Source organism: Hylobates moloch, unplaced genomic scaffold, assembly GCF_009828535.3.
Source record: "Hylobates moloch isolate HMO894 unplaced genomic scaffold, HMol_V3 SCAFFOLD_9, whole genome shotgun sequence".
Taxonomy (NCBI): Eukaryota; Metazoa; Chordata; class Mammalia; order Primates; family Hylobatidae; genus Hylobates; species Hylobates moloch.
In genome coordinates, this window is record NW_026652284.1 from 63,080,330 (window position 1) to 63,103,139 (window position 22,810).

Genomic DNA, 22,810 nt, shown 5'->3' on the forward strand with positions numbered 1-22,810 from the left:
TCATTTGTCCATCTTGGATAGGTTCACTCGGTACTCTATGAGGCAAATGATTCTGCCTGTCAGCTTACCTCACAGATCTAGAAATAATGAACACATCAGATGCTGACCTCAAGCAATACTCCTTCTGATTTGTTCCCTTTCACAGCACACTTGGGTTATGCCCCATTACTTCCCATGTATTGTTTCATCTCAAGAGTTTATCAGAAAATGGAGAGGTGGGGGAGACGGAGAAATAGAAAAGAAGATGGATTTTCAAGTTATAGAAAAATTGCTTTCAATAAGAACCAAATACGTTGAAAAGCTAAATCCACAGCAACTCTTTGAATAAAAAGTAGATCTCATAGGTTTCTCCAGGCTGATTTGATCTTAGTATTTGTTTTCTACACTATCTAAACAACACTATCTAAACTAATCCTGAATGTTACAAAATCCAGTGGCCCAGATTAATACTTTTTGTTTTGATTATTTATATCTGTCACTGCTTTCTCTTATTTGAACAGTCTCACTATAAAAACAAATACATCATATAAAATAATTTGAGAAATATTAAATTCAATAGGCTTTTGAAAATGTTATTTAAAACCTTTAAATGCAAGTGTAACTCCTTTATAACATATGTTTACTATTTTTTAAAAGCTAATCTATCCTGTCTTTTGCTTATTGTCATCCTACTTCCATCGTGCATCTATTTCCCCTGCTTTTCTCTTCTTTCATATGATTCATGATTATCTTCCAAGGCCAGAGTGTATGAGAGGCCAATAACATTAGACCACCCAGCTTTTAAGCAGCATAAATCAGAAAAAAACGAACATGGTGGCATCAATGAGGTTTTGCCTTACGGCTTTATCTCTCAATTCCTCATGCCAAATTCCTTACCTGCTTTCACTTCTTAGCAGAAGACCCACCATGCCAAATGCAGTTTCAGTTCCAGCCACTAATTGAGATCTTAGCTCGTAAGAAGTCAAAGTCTTGTTTTCAGGCACTTGATTTTGAAGACATTATTATTATTATTATTATTTATAAGCTGTATGTTTTGGACCAATTGTTAAACAGGTATATAAACTTTATTCATCTTTTTGCCTTTGAGTATTTATTCTATTTTTGATTTCCTAAACTAAACTAAATTTCCTAAAATATTAGGAATAAATATATCTATTATAGTCATAAAACTAAGTGAGATAAATCCACATAAAGTGTACTGCAAATGGATTCAAATTATATCCTAACTCTCTGCTTAATAGAAAAGATATGAAAACTGAAAAAGCGATAGATCTAAAAATGATTGAAAAATAAAATAATAGAAAATAATATGTCAGATAACTTCTGTTATTAATAGAAAGTGAGCTGTGGTTATATTATTTTTGAGAAAAGGAATAAAAAAATTATAATTTTGTATCTTGAAACCGCCCGAATATTCTGTAATGATATACATAATCGTGGCAATGCTAATTTTAAAAATGCAGGAAAATAGTGGAAAGATAATGCAAGAGCCATGAGACATATTTAAAGTACAACAAGTTTGATTCGATTCCAGAAAGCAAAGCATGGGCAAGGTCCATCATATATGTAAACAGAAAACAGTGATGAATTTACTAAAAACAATGAAAGACAATGAATGACAGAACCATGACATGTGTGGAGGGCGAAGCATGATAATTAGGAAGAAAAGCACAAGTAAGCACTTAAGGCATAAAAGGGCAGATGTTATATTATTAAGGTTAATATTACAAATACTCTTTTACTTGACCATCTTAGGTTCACTCGGTACTCCACGAGGCAAATGATTCTGCCTATCAGCTTGCCTTATAGATCTAGAAATAATTAAGGCAGAGACACCAGACAAAATATATTAATTACACAAAGTTTATAAAATAGATTATGCACAGATAATAAAATAATCTCTCCAATTTAAGTTCATGCTAGATATTCATATAAATTAAGTCAGGAATGTGGAAGCAAACCCATTGTTTTCTACTGGTTATAGTGGAGAAATATGTAGAGCTATCAGAAAATGGTGCTGTTAGACACTATCAATTTCCTTGAAATGAGAGTATTATTTCTTATGCTGGAAGAAGTGTTCCATCCTATACATCAATTACATTATGAATATACATGGGAATATTCCCCTTCTCATTTAATATTAGAGGTAGGAAATGGACTCTGAATCTAACATATCCTAAATAATTTCAAAGTCAAAAAGCACAAGCCAAAATGATACTTTTTGCACATGTCTCCCTTGCTGAGGTTTGAGTTTGTCAAGCTCAGCCACAGGAGTTAGTCCTTCCTTCCTTCAATCGGAGCTATTGTGTCTGACTCTGTTTATTTTTGAATAAGTTACTGGACTGTGCTACGTTTAAACAATACAAATTCAGCAAATAATTAGTTCATAATTTGATATGATTGCACATTTTGCCAACAAAGATGAAACCTTGATAAATATTTGTTTAACTATTCAATCACAATAAGATTGAGTTCCTGGGCCAGGTGCAGTGGCTCACACCTGTAATCCCAGCACTTTGGGAGGCTGAGGCAGGCAGATCACAAGGTCAGGAGATCGAGACCATCCTCTTTAATATGGTGAAACCCCGTCTCTACTAAAAATACAAAAAAGTAGCCTGACATGGTGGCAGGCGCCTGTAGTCCCAGCTACTCAGGAGGCTGAGGCAGGAGAATTGCTTGAATCTGGGAGGCAGACATTGCAGTAAGCCGAGATTGCGCCACTGCACTCTAGCCTGGTGACAGAAGGAGACTCTGTCAAAAAAAAAAAAAAAAAAGACATTGGATTCCTGGTGTTTACACAGAGCAAGTTAGAAATTGTAGGGCACAGTCACTTACATTAGTAAAGTGCCACTTCTTCGATTCAGTTTCTATTATCACTTGACTGGACTGGCATAACAACCGTCTAACTGTTCTCTCTGCATATGTTATTGCCTTTTCTGATCTGAGCCAAATTAGCTTTTCAAAATTCTGTTTTGATTTGTGGCTAAAAAACTTATAATGATTCCTCATTATTTTCAAGGTAAAATCTTAAATCTTTAAAATGGATAAAATATAAAAATTTGACCTTTAACGTCTACAGTCTCAATTTTTATTGAACTCTATTTTAAACCCCTTGCTTCCATTAGTCAAGTGCTGTTCACAGTTCACAGAGAGTGACTTACTCCTTGGTATGTGCACAGGTTTTTTGTTTTGTTTTGTTTTCCCATGAGGCCTGTCTTTCAACCTTCACCCCGAAGTTGGCTATTTCCTTTACATATTCTCCCATGCAAATAAATTCTATATGTATTGCAGCAAATATTAAAAATACCTGTTTGTCTTCTTCACAAAACTAACTTTCATAAAAAAGAGATGTGCATTCTAGTCACCATTTTTCCTGTCATTTAGTAAAGTTCTGGCATGTTATAGGCACTTGAATATTTAGGAAAAAGATGAAATCGAGGTAGGAAGAAAGTATTACAGTGTAGACATCCTGAGAGGTGGTTTTGGCTACACGCTGTATCAGAAGTACTGAATGAGTGACACGGAAATCAATATGAGTGGGACAAGTGAAAGGAGAGAGCAAAGCATCCCAAGCTACTGAAAACCGAGGACATTTTCTTCTTAAATATTTACTCCCAAAACAAAGATTCAAGATGTATTAAGATAAAAAGGTCTATAACAATATGGCTTTTCTTCTAGAAGACAGTTTTCAATTTTGAAGTAAGGCAGCGTTTGGTGAGGGATTAATACTAAAGCTCCCATCTGGAACTTGTGGGTAGATTGTACAGAATCTCTGGCTTCCAGACAGAAAAGCAAGCTGTGTCATTCACCTCATCTCTTATTTTTTCCCACCTTCCATGGTTACAGGATAAATAAACACTTTAATTATAGGAACTCTGTAATAATTTTGGGAATGGATTCTGCAGATTTAATGTTTGTCCCATTAGCAATTCTGTATGTTTTCTATTCAATATATCAATATTTTTCAACATTTGGGTATGATAAAATTATTAAGTATATTAGAACATTTCCCTGCATGTTTCCAAAATCAAAACAAAGAGAAACAAGAAAAAACAACCAATCAAAGAAACAATCTAACAAAAAAACCCAGTTATTTCATAGAGTGGTAGGAAAGGATGGCATTATATGGGACTACAAGATTATGTTAGTAAATACAAAATTCTGAGGGATTGTACAGCAATGGTCAGTGTCTCAGAAGAGTTGATATTTACAAGCTAAAAAGTTACATACATAGATTTAAAAAGTTAACCTCATTTCCCTTTTCTTCTACAAAAAGTAACTGAAATAGTTTGGGAAAACTCCACCTAATGAGGATACTTTTAGATGTGAAATTTATTGAAAATTATAAATTTCATAGAATAAAATTTAGATTATTTGAATTATTTTAATATTTGTGTTTATTGTATCGGAAATAAGTCATTAGTATGAAACGTAGAAAAGAGAGAAAAGAATAAATTAAGAGCAAGTATTGGAAGTCCTAGCTAGCGCAATCAGACAAGAGAAATAAATAAGAGGCATGCAAGTAAAAAGAAGTCAAACTATCTATCCTTGATGACCATATGATTCTACACCGAGAAAACCCTAAAGACTCTGCCAAAAGGCCCATAGAACTGATCAACAAAATCAGTAAGGTTTCAAGATACAAAAATTAGTAGTATTTATATACACCAGTAACTTTCTAGCTAAGGACCAAATCCAGAACACAATCCTCTATACAATTGCCACAAAGAAATTAAATACCTAGGAATTCATCTAACCAAGGAGATGAAAGATCTCTACAAAGAGAACTACAAAATGCTCCTGAAGGAAATTAGAAAAAAAATTTCCACAAATAAATGGAAATATATTCCATGCTTATGAATAGAAAGAATCAATATAGTGTAAAATGACTAAACTGCCCAAAGAAATTTGCAGACTCAACACTATTTGTATCATAATACCAATGTCATTTTCCACAGAATTGCAAAACTCTATTATAAAATTCATTTGGAACCAAAGAGCCTGAGTAGCCAAAGCAACATGGTAAAAGCAAAAAGAAAAAAGCCAGAGGCATCACATAGCCTGACTTCAAAGTAAATTATAAGGATACAGTAATCAAAACAGCATGGTGCTGGTACAAAAAAAGGCACATTGGACCAATGGAACAAAATAGGAAACCCAGAAATAAACCTGCACCCTTAAAATCACCTGATCTTTGACAAAATCAACAAAAATAGGCAATGGGGTAAAAACTCTTTATCCAATAAAAATGTTGGGATAACTAAATAGCCATATGCAGAAGAATAAAATGTGACCCCCTACCCTACACAATATATGAAAATTTACTCAAGATGGATTAAAAATTTAAATGTGAGACCTCAAAATACAAAAATCCTAGAAGAAAACATAGGGGGCCGGGCGCAGTGGCTCACGCTTGTAATCCCAGCACTTTGGGAGGCCGAGGTGGGCGGATCACAAGGTCAGGAGATCGAGACCACCGTGAAACCCCGTCTCTACTAAAAATACAAAAAATTAGCCGGGCGTACTGGCGGGCGCCTGTAGTCCCAGCTACTCGGAGAGGCTGAGGAAGGAGAATGGCGTGAACCTGGGAGGCGGAGCTTGCAGTTAGCCGAGATTGCGCCACTGCACTCCAGTCTGGGCGACAGAGCGAGACCCCGTCTCAAAAAAAAAAAAAAGAAAACATAGGACATAATCTTTTTAACATCAGTGTTGGCAAAGAATATATGGCAAAGACCCCAAAAGCAATTGCAATGAAAACAAAACTAGACATGAAACCTAATTAAACTAAAGAGATTTTGTACAGCAAATAAATTACCAATGAGTACACAGACAGCCTACAGAATGGAAGAAAATATTCTCAACCTATGCATCTGATAAAGGTCTGATGCCTAGAATTTATAACAAACTTAAAAATATCAACAAGCAAAAAGCAAACAAAAGAAACTCCGATCAAAGAATGGGCAAAGGACATGAAGAGACACTTCTCAAAAGAAGACAAACAAGTGACTAACAAACATATTAAATAATGTTGAACTTCACTAATCATGAAAGAAATGCAAATCAAAACCACAATGAGATATCATCTCACACTACTCAGAATGACAATTATTTTAATTGACTTTTTAAAGTCAAAAGAGAACAGATGCTGGTGATGCTATGGAGAAAGGGAAGCTTTTATACACTGTTGGTGGAAATGCTAACGAGATGAGCCACTGTGGGAAGTAGTTTGGAGATTTTTCAGAGAACTTAAAGTAAAATGACCATTCAAGCCAGCAATCCTGTTACTAAGCATATACCCAAAGAAAAATAAATCATTCTATCAAAAAGATACATGCACTATGTGTTCAATGCAGCACTATTCACAAAAGCAAAGACAAGGAATCAATCTAGGTGTCCATCAATAGTGGATTAAAGAAAATGTGGTGCATATACACCATGGAATACTATGCAGCCATACAAAAGAATTAAATTATGTCATTTGAAACCACATGTATGCAGTTAGGGGCCATTATCCTTAGTGATCTAAAACAAGAACAGAAAATCAAGTACTGTATGTTCTTACTTATAAATGGGAGCTAAACATTGAATAAGCATGAAGGTAAAGACGGTAACAATAGACATAGACACTGGGACCACTAGATGGAAGAGGTAGAAAGGGGCATGTGGGCTGAAGAAACACCTGTTGTGTACTATGCTTAGTGCCTGAGTTTTGGAATCATTGGGACCCCAAGCCTTATTATCACAATTACCCATGTAACAAGCCTGCATGTGTACCCTTCAATCTATAATGAAAGTTGAAATTAAAAAGGGCAAGTATTAAATCTCCAACATTCAATATAATAAAGCTTTAGAGGTAACTTTCCATTTTACCACAGGGGCTATGAAATAAATAATTTCAGTTTAAAAAAATCTCTATTTGATTTATATTTTTATCAGCCTTATTCTTATAATGTGTGCTTCTTAGAAAAATATCTCGCCTAATAAGCTTATGAAAAATCCTAACTATCCTTGGATGCAGTGCTCATATTTTGTCAAACCAGTAAATTGATCTAATCCTTTATTTACCACATTCTAAGAGAGGTAATAAAATATAGTGCAAATGCAGGAGTAGGGTAGGGTGTGTGAACAAGATAGAGAAGAGTCTGACAACCATGTCAGGGTATGGCAATGCTTAACTTGGTGACCAATGACAGAGAAAGAGCAAAATGAATACCTTCTAATCATTGGTCTATACCATGGAAGAAGACATAGATTGTTACGTGTAGCTCCAAAGGGCAAATCAGGTTATGATCCTTCTTAAAGTTAAACACAAGAAAGAATCTTCAATAATGAATGCAATAGATTAGCCCAGTGACCCAAGATGTGGTCTCCAGGACTATCCTGCTGGGGTTTGAATCCCTATATCTTGATTTATGAGCCATGGAACAGGCACATTTCTTCAAATCTCCTTCCCATCTATAAAATTGGAAATTACAATAAATACCAAGTCATAGAGTTGGCGTTTGAGCTAATAAGATAATGTTTAAAACCATTTATTAAAATATTAATAACATGTATAATCATTGGATATTATTATTGCAACTGGACTGATAACTTTGTAATGTAATCAGTTCTTTGTGACTGGAAGAAAAAAGTATAGATGTATTACCTTAGTTAAGAGAATTGAACCATGTGATCTTTAAGATCATCAGAATTCACAGAATCTAGTACTCTCTGGGTAAGTGTTCTGAATGGGTTGCCTCTTATCAAATAGTAATCTATAATGTAGTTGGCTGGAAACTGAACTACATTAGTTATTAAAATAAATATAATGTAAGAAGTTTCCAGTGTAACAGAATGTGTAGGATAGATTTTAGTGGGTTTTACTAAATTGCCTTTCGTTACATTTAAGTATAAGTAAAAAGCAATTTTCCGCTCCATTATACATTCTTAATAAATTCTAATTGAATTATTGAATATCATAAGATAAACTGAGAGGGTCACAGCTTTGAATCACTTCTCTTTTTATCTCCAGTAGTGTAATATCTGTTATTTTTCTTTCTCTCTGAATCCCGAAACAATAAGCCAATACTGCTTGCAGTTAGGATTTAGACATTTTACATTGAAGTCAGTGTGAAGCTCAATAACCTTATTGAGAGAAAACAACCAGAAATAAATTGTTACAAAACCAATTTCCCAAAAGAAAAGCTATCAAGTTACTATGTAGCACAGCAAACCAAAAATGCCAGCAAAGCTGTATCCCCACTGAAACTTAAGTTTGCTGTTTCTATCAACTGTTTATCTATATATCTTACTGAAAACTTGAAAGCTGGTGCTTGATCCAGTCTGTTTTATTTCTTATCTGAGAAAAGAAAATTTCATTTGGTTTTAAATTCCACATACAAAATTCACTAGGCAAATATTTTCAAGTTGGAATTTCTGTCTGAAATTAAAAAATATAAAAGTCTAAAAAACAATGAAAGTATGTAGTGGGTACTCTATATTTTTTTGACCATGATTTAAATAAAAAGTGAAAATTTTTAAATCCTAAACATATTTACAACCTATCATTTTTCAGTATATTCGAAATTATGAAAGAGTGAGAACATTTTAGATTGGTATATATTGTTAGACATTTGATTATCTAAACAAAACAAAAAAGTCTGAATGTGTGGTCTTACTTTTCCTCATATGGGACTCATTGATAGGCAATCACATTATTTCTCGTAAAAACTTTGAAAGAACAGTCCCATTCAAAAACTTGAGAAACGACAAAAAAGACAAATTTGTCCAGGCATTTCTTACCCGGGAAAGAATGAGCAGAATTTCAAATTCACAATCAATGGTCTTATCTTTATAGAGTCATCAGTTGTTTCCATGAAATATTAACGTGATTTGTTACACAGTTTTCCTTCCACTTTAAATCTTCCCAGTGGGAACATGCATATTTCAGGAGATCAAACTATACTATTCTGCAAATGGCTGTGTGTAAAATATTTTCTGAAAAATATATTTAAATCCAGAAAGCTATAATTGTTTAGATAATCAGCTTTGACAATAAAAAACATTAACATTAATTATAGGCTAGACTTCTAGGCAATAAATGTGACATTTTCATTTATGTTAATAGGGTTTTTATGTTTTAATGTTCATTGCTTTGAAAATATTTTTGTATAGGCCATGTTTCATTTTATTATGATTGCTAAGTATTATTTTTGCCGTTAGTATCATAAATCACTAATATTTAGGCAATGATCATACAATTCACCCCAGAATTTTTTTTAAAAAATTATTTGTACATATTACATTAGAAAATAAAAAAGGAAAATCAAACAATGAGAACATCATGCTTTTATAGACACACAGCACATATATAATTTACAGAATAATAACTTGCATTGGCTTACATCTGTGGTAAAACAATTAGCATAGTTAAAAAGATAACCCAGGTTATACATACATCATCTCTTTCTATTTATAAAAGAAAAAAGAATTATAAATGTGTGTATGTCTGCATAGTGAAACCCCTGATTTGACCTGTTTTCAGATTGAATCAACTAAATCATCCCACTTTTTCTGACTCATCTGCTTCCAGTCCCCTTATTGATTATGTTTCTTCCTTTGAATTTCACAGGATACTAGAAACATGGTTTATTTTTATGGAGTTAGAAAGTCCTTGTTTCAACTACTGCGGAGATGGTTGATGAGACATATTTTATTTTAGAAGAAAATAATTTATCAGGAATAACATGCTGTGCTATGAGTTCTATAAGGGCAGGTACATTATGCTATTCACAGTTTGTCTGTATGTTTTCTTAAATTTATCTTCTCATTTTATTAACATATTCAGAGCTATAATTTCCATGGAGGCAGGGACTGTATCTTTTATATACATGCTTGTATCTCAGCCCCATGGGTGCCAAGCTATTATTAATCTATTCATTCATTCAGCAAATATTTGAGTGTCTACGAACACGAGGTATATATTTCAAAGCAGTGAACAATACCCAAAAAGCCTCTTCACTATTATATTCTAGAGGGCACTAAGGCTATTTTTTTATTGAAATGCTATATTTTCCCTTAAAATAAAGGGAAAAGTCCAGCAAACTTTGCTTTGCTGTTTGTTAAAAGTCCAGCAACCATGTGAGGCTGATATTATAATATACATGTCATGGATGAGGAAATTGAAGCAAAGACAAGTTATAATAAAAACCTCATCCATGGTCACAGAATAAACTGGTGGTGAACCATTAGAACTCATGTATTAAAGATACTCCTCTAATGCTTTGTCAATGTTGTTAATTTTTAAACCCTTAATTACTTTATCTGAGGGTATTTATATATTTAAATTTAAGGTATTTAATATAAATTGTTGTATTAATAAAACTGAAAACTTCAAGAAGATGGAGGCATCCTGGAGAGCAAAGGCTAAGCTGGGTAAGGGAGCATCAAAACACCAAACTTTAGTTTGAAGCCATTTTATTACCTTCATGACTTAAAGCAAAATAACTGAATTTTACCTATATTTATAAAATGGGTGTTGGATCAGAGGAACCAAAAGGTCCTTTTAAACTCTTTAGAGCTATATATCTAACTGTATTAAATAATAAAACTCATTGTATTTAAAATGATGCAGTCTTACCTCCTTTAATGGCATCTTGGAATAAGGTGTTCCACATTAGGGGATTTTTTTGAATAGTTCAAATTATCCTGATCAATCATCAATCCTTTAATTTATAAAATTCTTAAAAAGTGCTTATTACTATATCGATCTTCTGTGATTCTTTTCACTCATTGTTGTTAACTTATATTACTGAAAACTATCTGAAATCACCTCAGCATGCTTTGTTTTGTTACTGTTGTGATTTCTAAAAAATTTTTTCTGACCTATTTCTCAATATTAGGCTATTATTTTTCACAACCATTTATCTTCTCTATGTACAATTCTATCTTTGTATTTTCTCTTTTTCTTTTTGTGTAGACGAGGAAAAAAAGAGTAACATTTTTTAAGAATCATATCTTTAAGAAAAGAATTATATAAAATTCTGAATTATATAAAATTATATAAAAGCTATATACATTCCCTGTGGAAAAAGTGGAAGAACATCTATGCATATCCTTTGTTCTACATTAGTCAATAATAGGAAGATTTTGCTTTTTTTACCTGCATTTTACATTATATTTCAGGAGACTGAGTACTTTAACTTATTAATCAGAATCTGTGTTGGAAATTGGCTTATAAAACATTTAAAATGCTTTTTGATTCTATGGACGCATTCATATTTGAATAGAGTATCATTTATAGCAATTTATTTGCCTCTTAAAACTTAAAGGCAAAATTGGAGAAAAAAAACCGTTGACTATAAGATTGTAGCCTGGTGTCACTATTGCAAGCAAGTTACATAAAGAAACTCCTGTCTATTTACCTTTGTCTCTTGCAAGGCACCCATCGCCATGGAGATACTTTGCTGTTGCTTACTTCATTTTCATTGTGTCACTAAATATAAGTGTAATTTAAAATCGTGAAATATATCATATTTATTCTTTATTTCTACTTCATAACACAAAGAGCTCACAAAATAAAATACAACAAAACTGAATAGAATAAATTGTTTTAAACAGGATGGTAATAACCTTAGCTTTAGGGGTGTTGAAATATCTACTTCACATATTAGTAATCAAATGTGGAAAAGATGATTAATGTGTGTATGTGCAAGTGATTATGAAACACAATGATAAATTTACATAAAGTTCAACTTTAAGTGTTTTGGGGCACTCACAAGCATTTCTTTGCTATCCTTTATATATGTGACTATAAATCCTATATTCTTCAAGTTCTACCATGTTAAAATTTTTATAAAAAAATTAAATTAATTTTATAGGTTTATTAGAAACAAAATAGCATCACAATTTTAGAATTCATCATTGTAGTTGTTCATTAAAATAAGCAAAATTTATTATAAATATTTGCTTCTGTTGGAGCTATTTAAGTTAATATGACAATATGAGAATGAAATGAACTTCCTTCCTGATCTTACACTATTAAAATACAAAGCATAATATTTCATAGCCTGCCTTTCTTTCATTATGTCTAACTATAGATTTTATTGACCGTAAAACTATGTAACCTTTTGTAAAAGCTAGCCATAGAAACTCTTGGAGCAATTTCTTTCATTTTATCATTTAAACAGTCCGTAAGATTTTATCTTTTCTCAGAAATATTATTAGAATAATATAGTGATACATTATCCTTAGAAAAAATAAATGTTTTAATCATAATAATAGGTTAATGGAATAATTATTTCCAATTCAGCATCAACCTGAGAATATACTAATTAGTCAACAAATAACCAAAGGAAAGCATTTTCCTTTAAACATTTGCTTTCTAATATCTCAATATCACTATTGACATCAATGCCTTCAAATATGCATATTTAATTTTCAAAACACAATTAAAAATTGAATCTTCAATACTATAAAATACATACTATACAACTATAGTAATATGTATTTAATAATAAATATATATGTGCAGTTGTAATAATTCCTGTATCATATCATATTGAGAATACATTACCAGTTTGAAAAAGCAAACAAATGGTTTCTTGTTCATTTGGTTTAAACTCACCAAACATTTTTAATAAATCGTTTTGCCTCAAGAATTAAAAACAGCACATTCTTTTTCGTACACTGTAAAATTCAAACCCACCTTAATTCAAATCTGCACACAGTTGTTTTTAATTTAGAAATACTCTTATTTATGTACATTAATTTATCTTAACATGGTAAATTGTCTTCTTTTACAATGCACTGTGGTACCACAAATCCTCTTCGAAGATAATGCACATAAGATCAACTTTAAATGTTTAGATGTTGTCAAAAGGAGGAAGCTGTTATTTTAATATTTTGCCCACGTTTTTTACAAATTCACTTAGTTTACTCCTCAATAGATTATATAAACCATGAAAAACAAAACTGAAATTAGTTAATCCAAAGATTTTTTGTGGTTCAAAATAATAGAGGATTTGTCAGAAGAAGGTTGAAACTTCATTATTATAAAATTTAAAGGTTATCTATGGCTATAATATAGTCAATACAATTCTTAAATCCTATGCATAGGTTATTAAATTTTTAATATATAATTAGATTTTTCCACATAATAAATCTATAGGACACATCCCAATAAAGTGAGAAGCATAAATAGCATGCCATTTCCCCTAAATACCTAAATAAATTAATCTACAGTAAATTTAAAATCTAAAGCATCTTCTACATGTATGCTGCCCTGGTGTCCATTTCCACCATTATTTATGTCATAAATGATAATTATAAATCACCTGTGAGGGCACAATGACAAGTAGATTATGGATTTGAGGGTGACTGTCTTTCAAAATGTATGCAATTCCTTTGTGCTCCCAATTCCTAAATTTCCTGTATTCTAATTAAATCATTCTAATATATAAAGAGAAGTGTGTGTGTGTGTGTGTGTGTGTGTGTGTGTCCCATGTTCCAGTCATTAAAAATCACCTTTTAGAAAACAGGGTGTTATGGTTTGGCTGTGTCCCATCCAAATCTCATCTTGAATTCCAACGTGTTGTTGTGGGAGGGACCCGGTGGGAGGTAATTGAATCATGGGGGCAAGTCTTACCCATGCTATTCCCGTGATAGTGAGTAAGTCTCAAGAGATTTAATGATTCCATAAGGGGGAGTTTCCATGCACAATCTTTATCTTGGCCTGCCACTATCCATGTAGGATGGGTCTTGCTCCTCACCTTCTGCCATGATTGTGAGGCCTCCCCAGCTGTGTGGAACTCTAAGTCCAATTAAACTTTTTTCCTCCCAGTCTCGAGTATGTCTTTATCAGCAACATGAAAATGGACTAATATAGTAAATTGGTACAAGTAGAGTGGGGCATTGCTGAAAAGATACATGAAAATGTGGAAGTGACTTTGAAACTAGGTAACAGGCAGAGATTGGAACAGTTTGGAGGGCTCAGAAGAATACAGGAAAATGTGGGAAGGTTTGGAACTTCCTAGAAATTTGTTGAATGGCTTTTACAAAAATGCCAATAGGGATATGAACAATATGTTCCATGCTGAGGTGGTCTCAGATGGAGATGAGGAACTTGTTGGGAACTATAGCAAAGGTGACTCTTGTTACATTTTGGCAAAGAGACTGGGCATTTTGCCCATCCTTGAGATTTGTGGAACTTTGAACTGGAGAGGGATGACTTAGGTAATCTGGTGGAAAAATTTCTAAGAAGCAAAGCATTCAAGAGGTGACTTGGGTGCTGTTAAAGGCATTCAATTTTATAAGGGAAGCAGAGCATACAAGTTTGGAAAGTTTGCAGCCTGACAATGTGATACAAAAGAAAATCCCATTTTCTAAGGAGATTTGAAGCTGGTTGCATAAATTTGCATAAGTAACAAAGAGCTGAAGGTTAATCAACAAGACAATGGGGAAAATGTCTCCAGGGCATGTCAGAGGTCTTCACAGCAGCCCATGCCATTAAAGGCCTGGAGGCCTAGGAGGAAAAAGTGGTTTCATGGGCCAGGCCCAGTGTCCCAGTGCTGTGTGCAGCCTGGGGAGCTGGTGCCCTGTGTCCCAGCTGCTCCAGCTGTGATTGAAAGGTGCCAATGTAGAGCTCAGGCTGTGGCTTTGGAGGGTGTAAGCCCCAAGACATGGCAGCTTGCACATAGTGTTGAGCCTGTGAATGTGTAGAAGTCAAGAATTGGTGTTTGGAAATCTTCACCTAGATTTTAGAAGATGTATGGAAATGCCTGGATGCCCAGGCAGAAGTTTGCTGTAGGGGCGGGACCCTTATCAGGAACCTCTGCTAGGCAGTGCAGAAATGTGGTGTGGAAGCCCCTACATAGAGTCCCTATTGGGGCACCACCTAGTGGAGCTGTGAGAAGACAGCCACCATCCTCCAGACCCCAGAACGGTAGATCCACCAACAGCTTGTACTGTGCACCTGGAAAGCCACAGGCACTCATTGCCAGCCCATGAAAGCTGCTGAGAGGGAGGCTATACCCTGCAAAGCCACAGAGGCAGAGCTGCCAGAGACCACAGGAACCCACCTCTTGCATCGTCATGACCCAGATGTGAGACATGGAGTCAGAGGAGATCATTTTGGAGCTTTCAGATTTGACTGTCCCACTGGATTTTGGACTTGCATGGGGCCTGTAGGCTCTTGGTTTGGTCAATTTCTCCCATTAGGAATGGCAGTATTTACCCAATGCCTGTACCCCCATTGTATCTAGGGAGTAACTAACTTGCTTTTGATTTTACAGGTTCATAGGCAGAAGGAACTTGCCTTGTCTCAGATGGACTTTGGACTGTGTACTTTTGGGTTAATGCTGAAATGAGTTAAGACATTGGGGGACTGTTGGGAAGGCATAATTGGTTTTGAAATGTGAGGACATGAGATTTGGGTGTGGCCACAGGCCGAATGATATGGTTTGGCTGTGTCCCCACCCACATCTCATCTTGAATTCCCATGAGTTGTGGGAGGGTCCGTGGGAGGTAACTGAATAATGGGGGGAGGTCTTTCCCATGCTGTTCTCCTGAGAGTGAATAAGTCTCAAGAGATCTGATGGCTCTATAAGGGGGAGTTTCCCTGCACAAGCTCTCTCTTGGCCTGCTGCCATCGATATAGGACATGACTTGTTCCTCCTTGCATTCCACTATGATTGTGGGCCTCCCAAGCCATGTGGAACTGTAAGTCCATTACCACTCTTTACTTCCCAGGCTTGAGTATGTCTTTATCAGCAGTGTGGAAACGGATTAATACAGAGGATTTATATATATATATATATATATATATATATATATATATATATTTATGTTGCCACAAGTCCTAAGACAGAGATTTTTCATGTAGATAGTTATATAGAATTGTTGCAGAGTGAATACAATGTAAACATTATGATTAAAATAAATTGTTATATATAATGAAAGACAACACATTATTTAATATAAATTCTTAAAGACTGAGTAAACAAGATTTGGAAAAAGTTCCAAATTAATCTCCACACTTATTAATTTTGCATCTTCTTCCTTCAAAATAAACTGCAGTCTTATAAGTTTACTATTTTTGTTACAAAAATTATTTCATGATGACTTAGTAATTTTTAAAGTCAAATTGATTCCTTTAACTTCACTGAGATATGAGCTAGTCCCTAGAGAATTTGTATGTTATATGAACCATTGTTAGACTCAGTTTTCCTTTAAATCTAGAAGAAACAGGCTGGGCACAGTGGCTCACGCTTGTAATCCCAGCACTTTGGGAGGCCGAGGTGGGCGGATCACGAGGTCAGGAGATCGAGACCACGTTGAAACCCCGTCTCTACTAAAAATACAAAAAATTAGCCGGGTAAATTAGCCGGGTGTGGTGGTGGGTGCCTGTCATCACAGCTACTCAGAGAGGCTGAGGCAGGAGAATGGCATGAACCCGGGAGGCGGAGCTTGCAGTGAGCCGAGATTGCGCCACTGCACTCCAGCCTGGGCGACAGAGCAAGACTCCCGTCTCAAAAAAAAAAAAAAAAAAAAAAAATCTAGAAGAAACAAGTGTTAGCAAGAGCTTAATATCCTTAATCCTGTGACATAATGGAAGAGCTTCTGCATTGGCAGCAAAACATCAGCCCCAGAATATCTTTTGGTGATGATTGAGAGATGAGTCCCGATATAGATTGAGGTTACTAGTGAAAGTAACCTCAGACCCAACAGACACTGGATAAGGGGCACGTGTCTCCTTAACTTTCCTTTTTATTGACCAAGATGATGTGTCTCCCTTGAACTGAATAATAATGAATACTACATGATAAGCAGCCATGTAGAAAAATCTCTATTTATACTGGAACTATAAAGCATATTACCAATTTTTTTGTTGTTTTCTTAGGTAAATATACAAAACACTAGTCATGTAGGCCTCGTTTATTAGAAAAATGAGGCTAAAAGAGGCTGTCTTACATATGGCAATCATTCAGGCATTTTAGAACACTTTTGAACTGGAAGAGGAATTAAAGTAGAACAGAGTAATTAAAATGAACCAATGACTCAAATACCCAAAAGGCTTGACTAAATATCACAGAGTACACAAGGCATAGGTAGAAATTTGTTCTATTTGTTTGCAACTTTGTGTGTTATATTGTGCAAATGAACATAGTTCGTAGTCTCCTGTACTTGTTACTTATTCTCTGCTGTTATGGGCTGAATTGTATGCCCTAAAAGTTTATACATTGAAGCCCTCACCCCCAGTGCCTCAGAATAATACCACAATTGGAGATACGGTCTTTAAAGAGATGACTAAGGTTGAATGAGGTCGTTAGTGTTGGCACTAATATGACTGGTGCCTTTTGAGTTTGGTATCATCATTGACATTCTTGCACCATCACCCATCTCTGCAAAATTGCATAATCCCCCTTAAATTAGGGTTCTCAGTACTTTAGGAAATTAGTGTTATTACTAGAGTCATTTTTGTTGTAATAACCCCTGTAGAACATTAACAATATAATGGGAACAAAAATGGAAAAAATTGCATTATGCTGTTTATGATGAGATATTTACTACCTTAGTAGGTAAAAACCAGAGTCCTTTAATTATTCATCAAAATCTGGGGTTTCCAGTACCAATTAACTCTTTCACAAGACTTATAAATCATTCCCTTTTTGTGGCTCAACCTCTGTTGTTTCTAGATTTCTAGATGTTTACATGATGATTTCTAGAAAAAAAAACTATTTCTAGAAAAAAGTGTTAGATTGTATTTCAACTATACTAATTTCATTTCCTTAGACTTGCAGAAATAATGTTAACTGTATCACAGTATTTCAATCAGGTAAATACAACAGATTATAAAGGTAATATAAAATAGCTAAAAGAACTAAAAACGTTTCTTCCTAAGATGGAAAATCACTTAGAAATTTTAGACATACATACTTTATTTGAAATTTGTACCATATCTACCTATATTAATTAAATATTTATTCAATACATCTCTAATATTTTAGAAATAAATATATACTATATACTAATAATTAGATAAATGTGCAAAAAAAAAAAAGACCTTGAGGACCATGTAGGGTTATAAAACAAAATTGAATTGACAAAACTATGGGAAAAGACCTATGAAGAAAATAGGAATGTCAAGTTAGTGTGATTTATGATGAGATAGATAAACAGAGGAATTAATAAAATTAAAAATAATCATGAGCTGGGTGTGGTGACTCATGCCTGTTATCCCAGGATTTAGGGAGGCTGAAGCAGGATGTTTGATTGAACCTAGGAGTTTGACACCAGCCTGGGCAACATAGTGAGACCTTGTCTCCAAAAAATATTTGAAAAAAATTTAGCTAGACATAGTGTCTTATACCTGTGGCCTTGCTACTTCAGAGGCTGAGGTGGAAGGATCGCATGGGCCTGGGAGGTTGAGGCTCAGTGAGCCATGATTGACTCGCTGCACTCCAGCCTGGACCACAGAGCAAGACTTTGTCTCTAATCATCATCATCATCACCATCATCATGAGATGTTCACATTTAAAACTGACAATGGAACTATTCTGGATTCCCAGTTATTCGACCAAAGACATTTTAATGGAGAACTTGCCTTTGGATTAAATTTTAAAAACTGCATTTACAACAGATTCTCCATTTCCCCTCATGTGGGAAAAAAATACATATACCCTCAGCTTTTGATTAATCAGTTCCTTTGACAAGTATCTAATAATTGAATATTTTAAAAATGAAGACTTTTTAGAGCTAAAACTACAAATAAATGATATCTCATAGATCCTACACTTGAGAGATGATTAAAATCCAGTAGGCCCTTTTCCTAGCTATCAGAGAGCAGAAGGAAGATGGTATGACTGGTAAATTTGCAATGAAAATAGAGGTATTTGGGGGGAAGTTTACTGTGTTTATTCACTCAAACAACCTTTACAGAAATAAAGTCTTTACAGAATAAAATAAAATTACACGTAGGTAATGTTTCAGAAGTAATGTACATACATATAAACAGCTTAGACATAAGAGCATTGCCATATTTTGGTATGTTTATTTTTGGTCTGAATCTGCTGAATGTTCTTTCTCAAAATTTAGTAATGGTTAGAAAAATCAGTATTTTTTAAAAGATTTTAAGAAATATCCCTATAATTTACTGCACAAACAATAATCTGCTTATGAACAAAAGATAGTACGTCTTTTTTTTTTTTTTCTTAGTGGAGCTTTTTTTTTAACTTTTCTACTTACGGATATAGCAATAACAAGAATTATTCCAACTAAATAAGTCATTTGCATTGTTCTACTCACTACTCACACTAAAATAGTTACATATTAAAAGCCATTCATCTTCGATATGCTGTTTAAAGTATGAAAGGAATAGAACTGAGAGGATAAAAAAGCATTAAACACAGCAGTTCTTAAACTGAAATCTATGTCTCCAAATACCCAAATTGATATAACTGCATTTTTTTGACATTAGGAAGCTTAGTTGAAGCCTCTCTGAATGTTTCTCCCACAGCTAATACTCACCCTAAAGAGCACTCTTTTCAATTGCCCTTTTTAAGTGCACCTATAAATCAACATTATGAGAAATGTCTTCCATGTATACAGAAGAGCACTGTGTATGAATGGTAAACAGTGATTTGAGGCCTTTCAGTTGACCTCAGACCTTTCCTACAAAGGCTATCAAAGAAAGCAGTGTCTTTATTCACTATATTAAGTGCAAAATTATTGATTTACTTAGATAAGTTTTTTAAACAGCAACAAACTCCTCAGATATATTTTGTTTTCCTATCTACCCTATTTGGTGTTTGCTGATAACTCAAGCTTTTATTAAAATTTAGAGATGTCTGTCCATGTACCTTTTTAATAATTGAAAATTTGGAGGTTTGTTATAAACAGATTACATCAAAGACTGGAAAGTCCTTTTTCAAAAAAAGAATCAATTTTATTGAAATTGAATTCTGCCAGCAAAATGCAAGAGCAATCGACTACTTTAATGGGGTTGTTGCTGGCTTTATGCTTTACCCCAAGATGTCCTACTGTCTAGATTTTCAAACTGACTTTTTAAAGTCAAGAAAAACGATATGAAATTACAATTTTATGGTCTATTATCTGATTGGTCACATCAGAATAGGGAAGTCAGATTTGATTTATACTTACACCTACTAAGAGTGCTTTTTAAAAAATGTCAGTAATAATAAAGAAACAACAAAAGATACTATTTTACCATTTCCTGACTGGGTCCACTCAGCAGAAAGCAAAGTAACAATTTTTGTAATGCTTTAGAGATCTAGCCAAGCTAATTCCAAACATACTGGATGTTAGGGCTTAATAAATCTGGTTTGATTTTTGCCATAAATAAAATTTGAATAAATATCTGTAAATGTTAATTTTGCTTCATGTTTGTTGACACGCAAAATATTTAATTAATATTTCACTTTTAATGAAAATCCATTTACTTTCTTGTTAATGTTAGCACCAGAATACTAGATCATAGAAAATGTCTCAAAATTAATATTTTTGTGCAATCTCAAAAGAAAGAGGCAAATACAATTTTAGATCAGCTTGAGGCTTGGGGGAGTCAACACTAATTAGTACATTGGATATATTATATGAATTTAAATTATATATAGGTAGTAATAAATTTAATATAATGTACGCATAAGTATATGAAAAAACACTATCAGATACTAATATTTAAAACAAAGAAATAGACATAAGTAGAGCAGTAATCTCAGAAAATAAAAGAAATCCTAAAAATTATATTACCAGGCAAGTTACCACATGGTCGACTAAAACTTACTCTTCTGGTATCTCTGGGATACAGTGAATCAAAATGTGCCTCAGAATTACCCACCTGAGGAACAAGGGAGCTGGGGTATTTATACACCAACTTTATCAGTTAGTGATTGATGGCTCTTAGAGTGAACAGTAGTATTAATTTCCAGGCACTCCTCATCTGCTCAGATCCTAATCTGATCCTATCTTCAGAAAGAGCAAGATCTTTTATTCAGAGAAAGCTCAGGAAAACTGATGAAGGTACTGTCTGGAAAGAGAGGCAGGAGTGCACTATAATGATGAGGGTTATAGGGCAAGGCACAAATAGCACTTGCTAAAAATGTGGAAAGTGTTTGTGTTCCAAGATAAAATATGCGTACCAAAGAAAACCTCAGGAACAGTACCAGGCAAGCCCCTTCAAAAATGACGTTTACATTATATGTGGAGATGCATGGAAATACACTGCAAACATATATATTCCCTAAATGGAGCCTCATCTATAGGCCTGGCATGAAACCAGAACTCGCTAAAATAATCTATGATTGAATTGTTGAGTATTCAGTTAATAGCAACATTGTACCTTACATGTAGAAGATTTTGCATTTTATAGAAGCTGCTCTTATACATAAGAGCATTTTACTTTGAAACACAATAGTACATAAATATGACATTTATTGTTTCCCAATAGTTATTTAGTTTATCATTTCATCTATAGGTAGAAGTTTATGGAAGTCACCACTAAAACTTATAGACACACACACACACACAGACACGCACACATTCCTTGGTACTCATTAGTACTATTCTGACATTTAAACTTGGATTGCCATACTAAATAAAACTAATTTGATGACATTCAAACTTTCATTGGCACATCTATGTAACAAGGGTGTATTAAACAGGAAGGCAATGTTTGTCCTACAGTAAGTCTCAGAGATTTTGCATAGGGCACTTGGAGGTACTTGACTGCAATAAATATTTTTCAGATAATGTTGTCATGAATATGTTACCACAATTAGGATATGCTTCGATTTGGGAAAGTTCCTAGTAAAGAATGCCAACTAATTAGCACAAACTCTTGAGAAGTATTTTCTCTTGGCTTCCTAAAAAATTCCAAAGAAATATGATATAGTCTTCCTTTTACCTTTGCCAGTATTTAAAACCCTTTTATGTATGACTACTGTGTAGTAAAAACTGTTTATGCTGATCTAGAATTCAAATGTGTTTCCTCAAATTATTGAAGTAGAGTCGAACAGTGGTAGTCTCCATCAAATAAAGTGGTTTACAAATTTGAGTTTTATTGTTGAACTGTACCAAGTATCTTACTTGCTTAAATTGATTGTTTAAAATTTATTCAGAAGAAGTATTTCTCAAACATTCTATTCTGTCTTTATTATCCTGTATATGCAACCACACACTCATTATAGGATGAAATAAAATAGATATGTGCTCATAAACATGAGAAAGAGTAATGTATGTACTGTTGGTCGGTGATGGAAAAAGCGATTAAAATATCTTTATTCTCAATATGTTTTATGATTTACTAAACTATTCTGTCTCCATGTCCTTTCACCCATCTAAAAACTTCCATGTGTGTAAAGATTCAGGTTTACTATATTGTAGGAGGGTTGTGATCTTACATTGATAGTCACTGTCAGCATTTGAATGTTATTTTAAATGTCAGTATTCTTAATAATAATTGCTTTAACAAGAATTTTGGTATAAAATAGACTCCACACAATTTTTAAATTGAACAAATGACTTTGATTGTTACTATCTAAACTAAGTCCTGAATTAGGGAGCAACTCGTCATAGCCAATAATGTAATTTTAAAATATTCACAAAGAAAGCAACTATAGCATTTATAGGTTTCTCTGCCAAAGAAAACTTTTTCTAGGTATTTATTTTCTATTAAAAAGCACTGTTTCATATTATAATCTGCCTTTTTTCTGTTACATATTAGAAAAGCTCCATGCTCTATATTTCCTCATTGTATTCTACATATTCAATTGTGTACTTGAATGATGAAAATACCATAATTTCCATGTAAAAT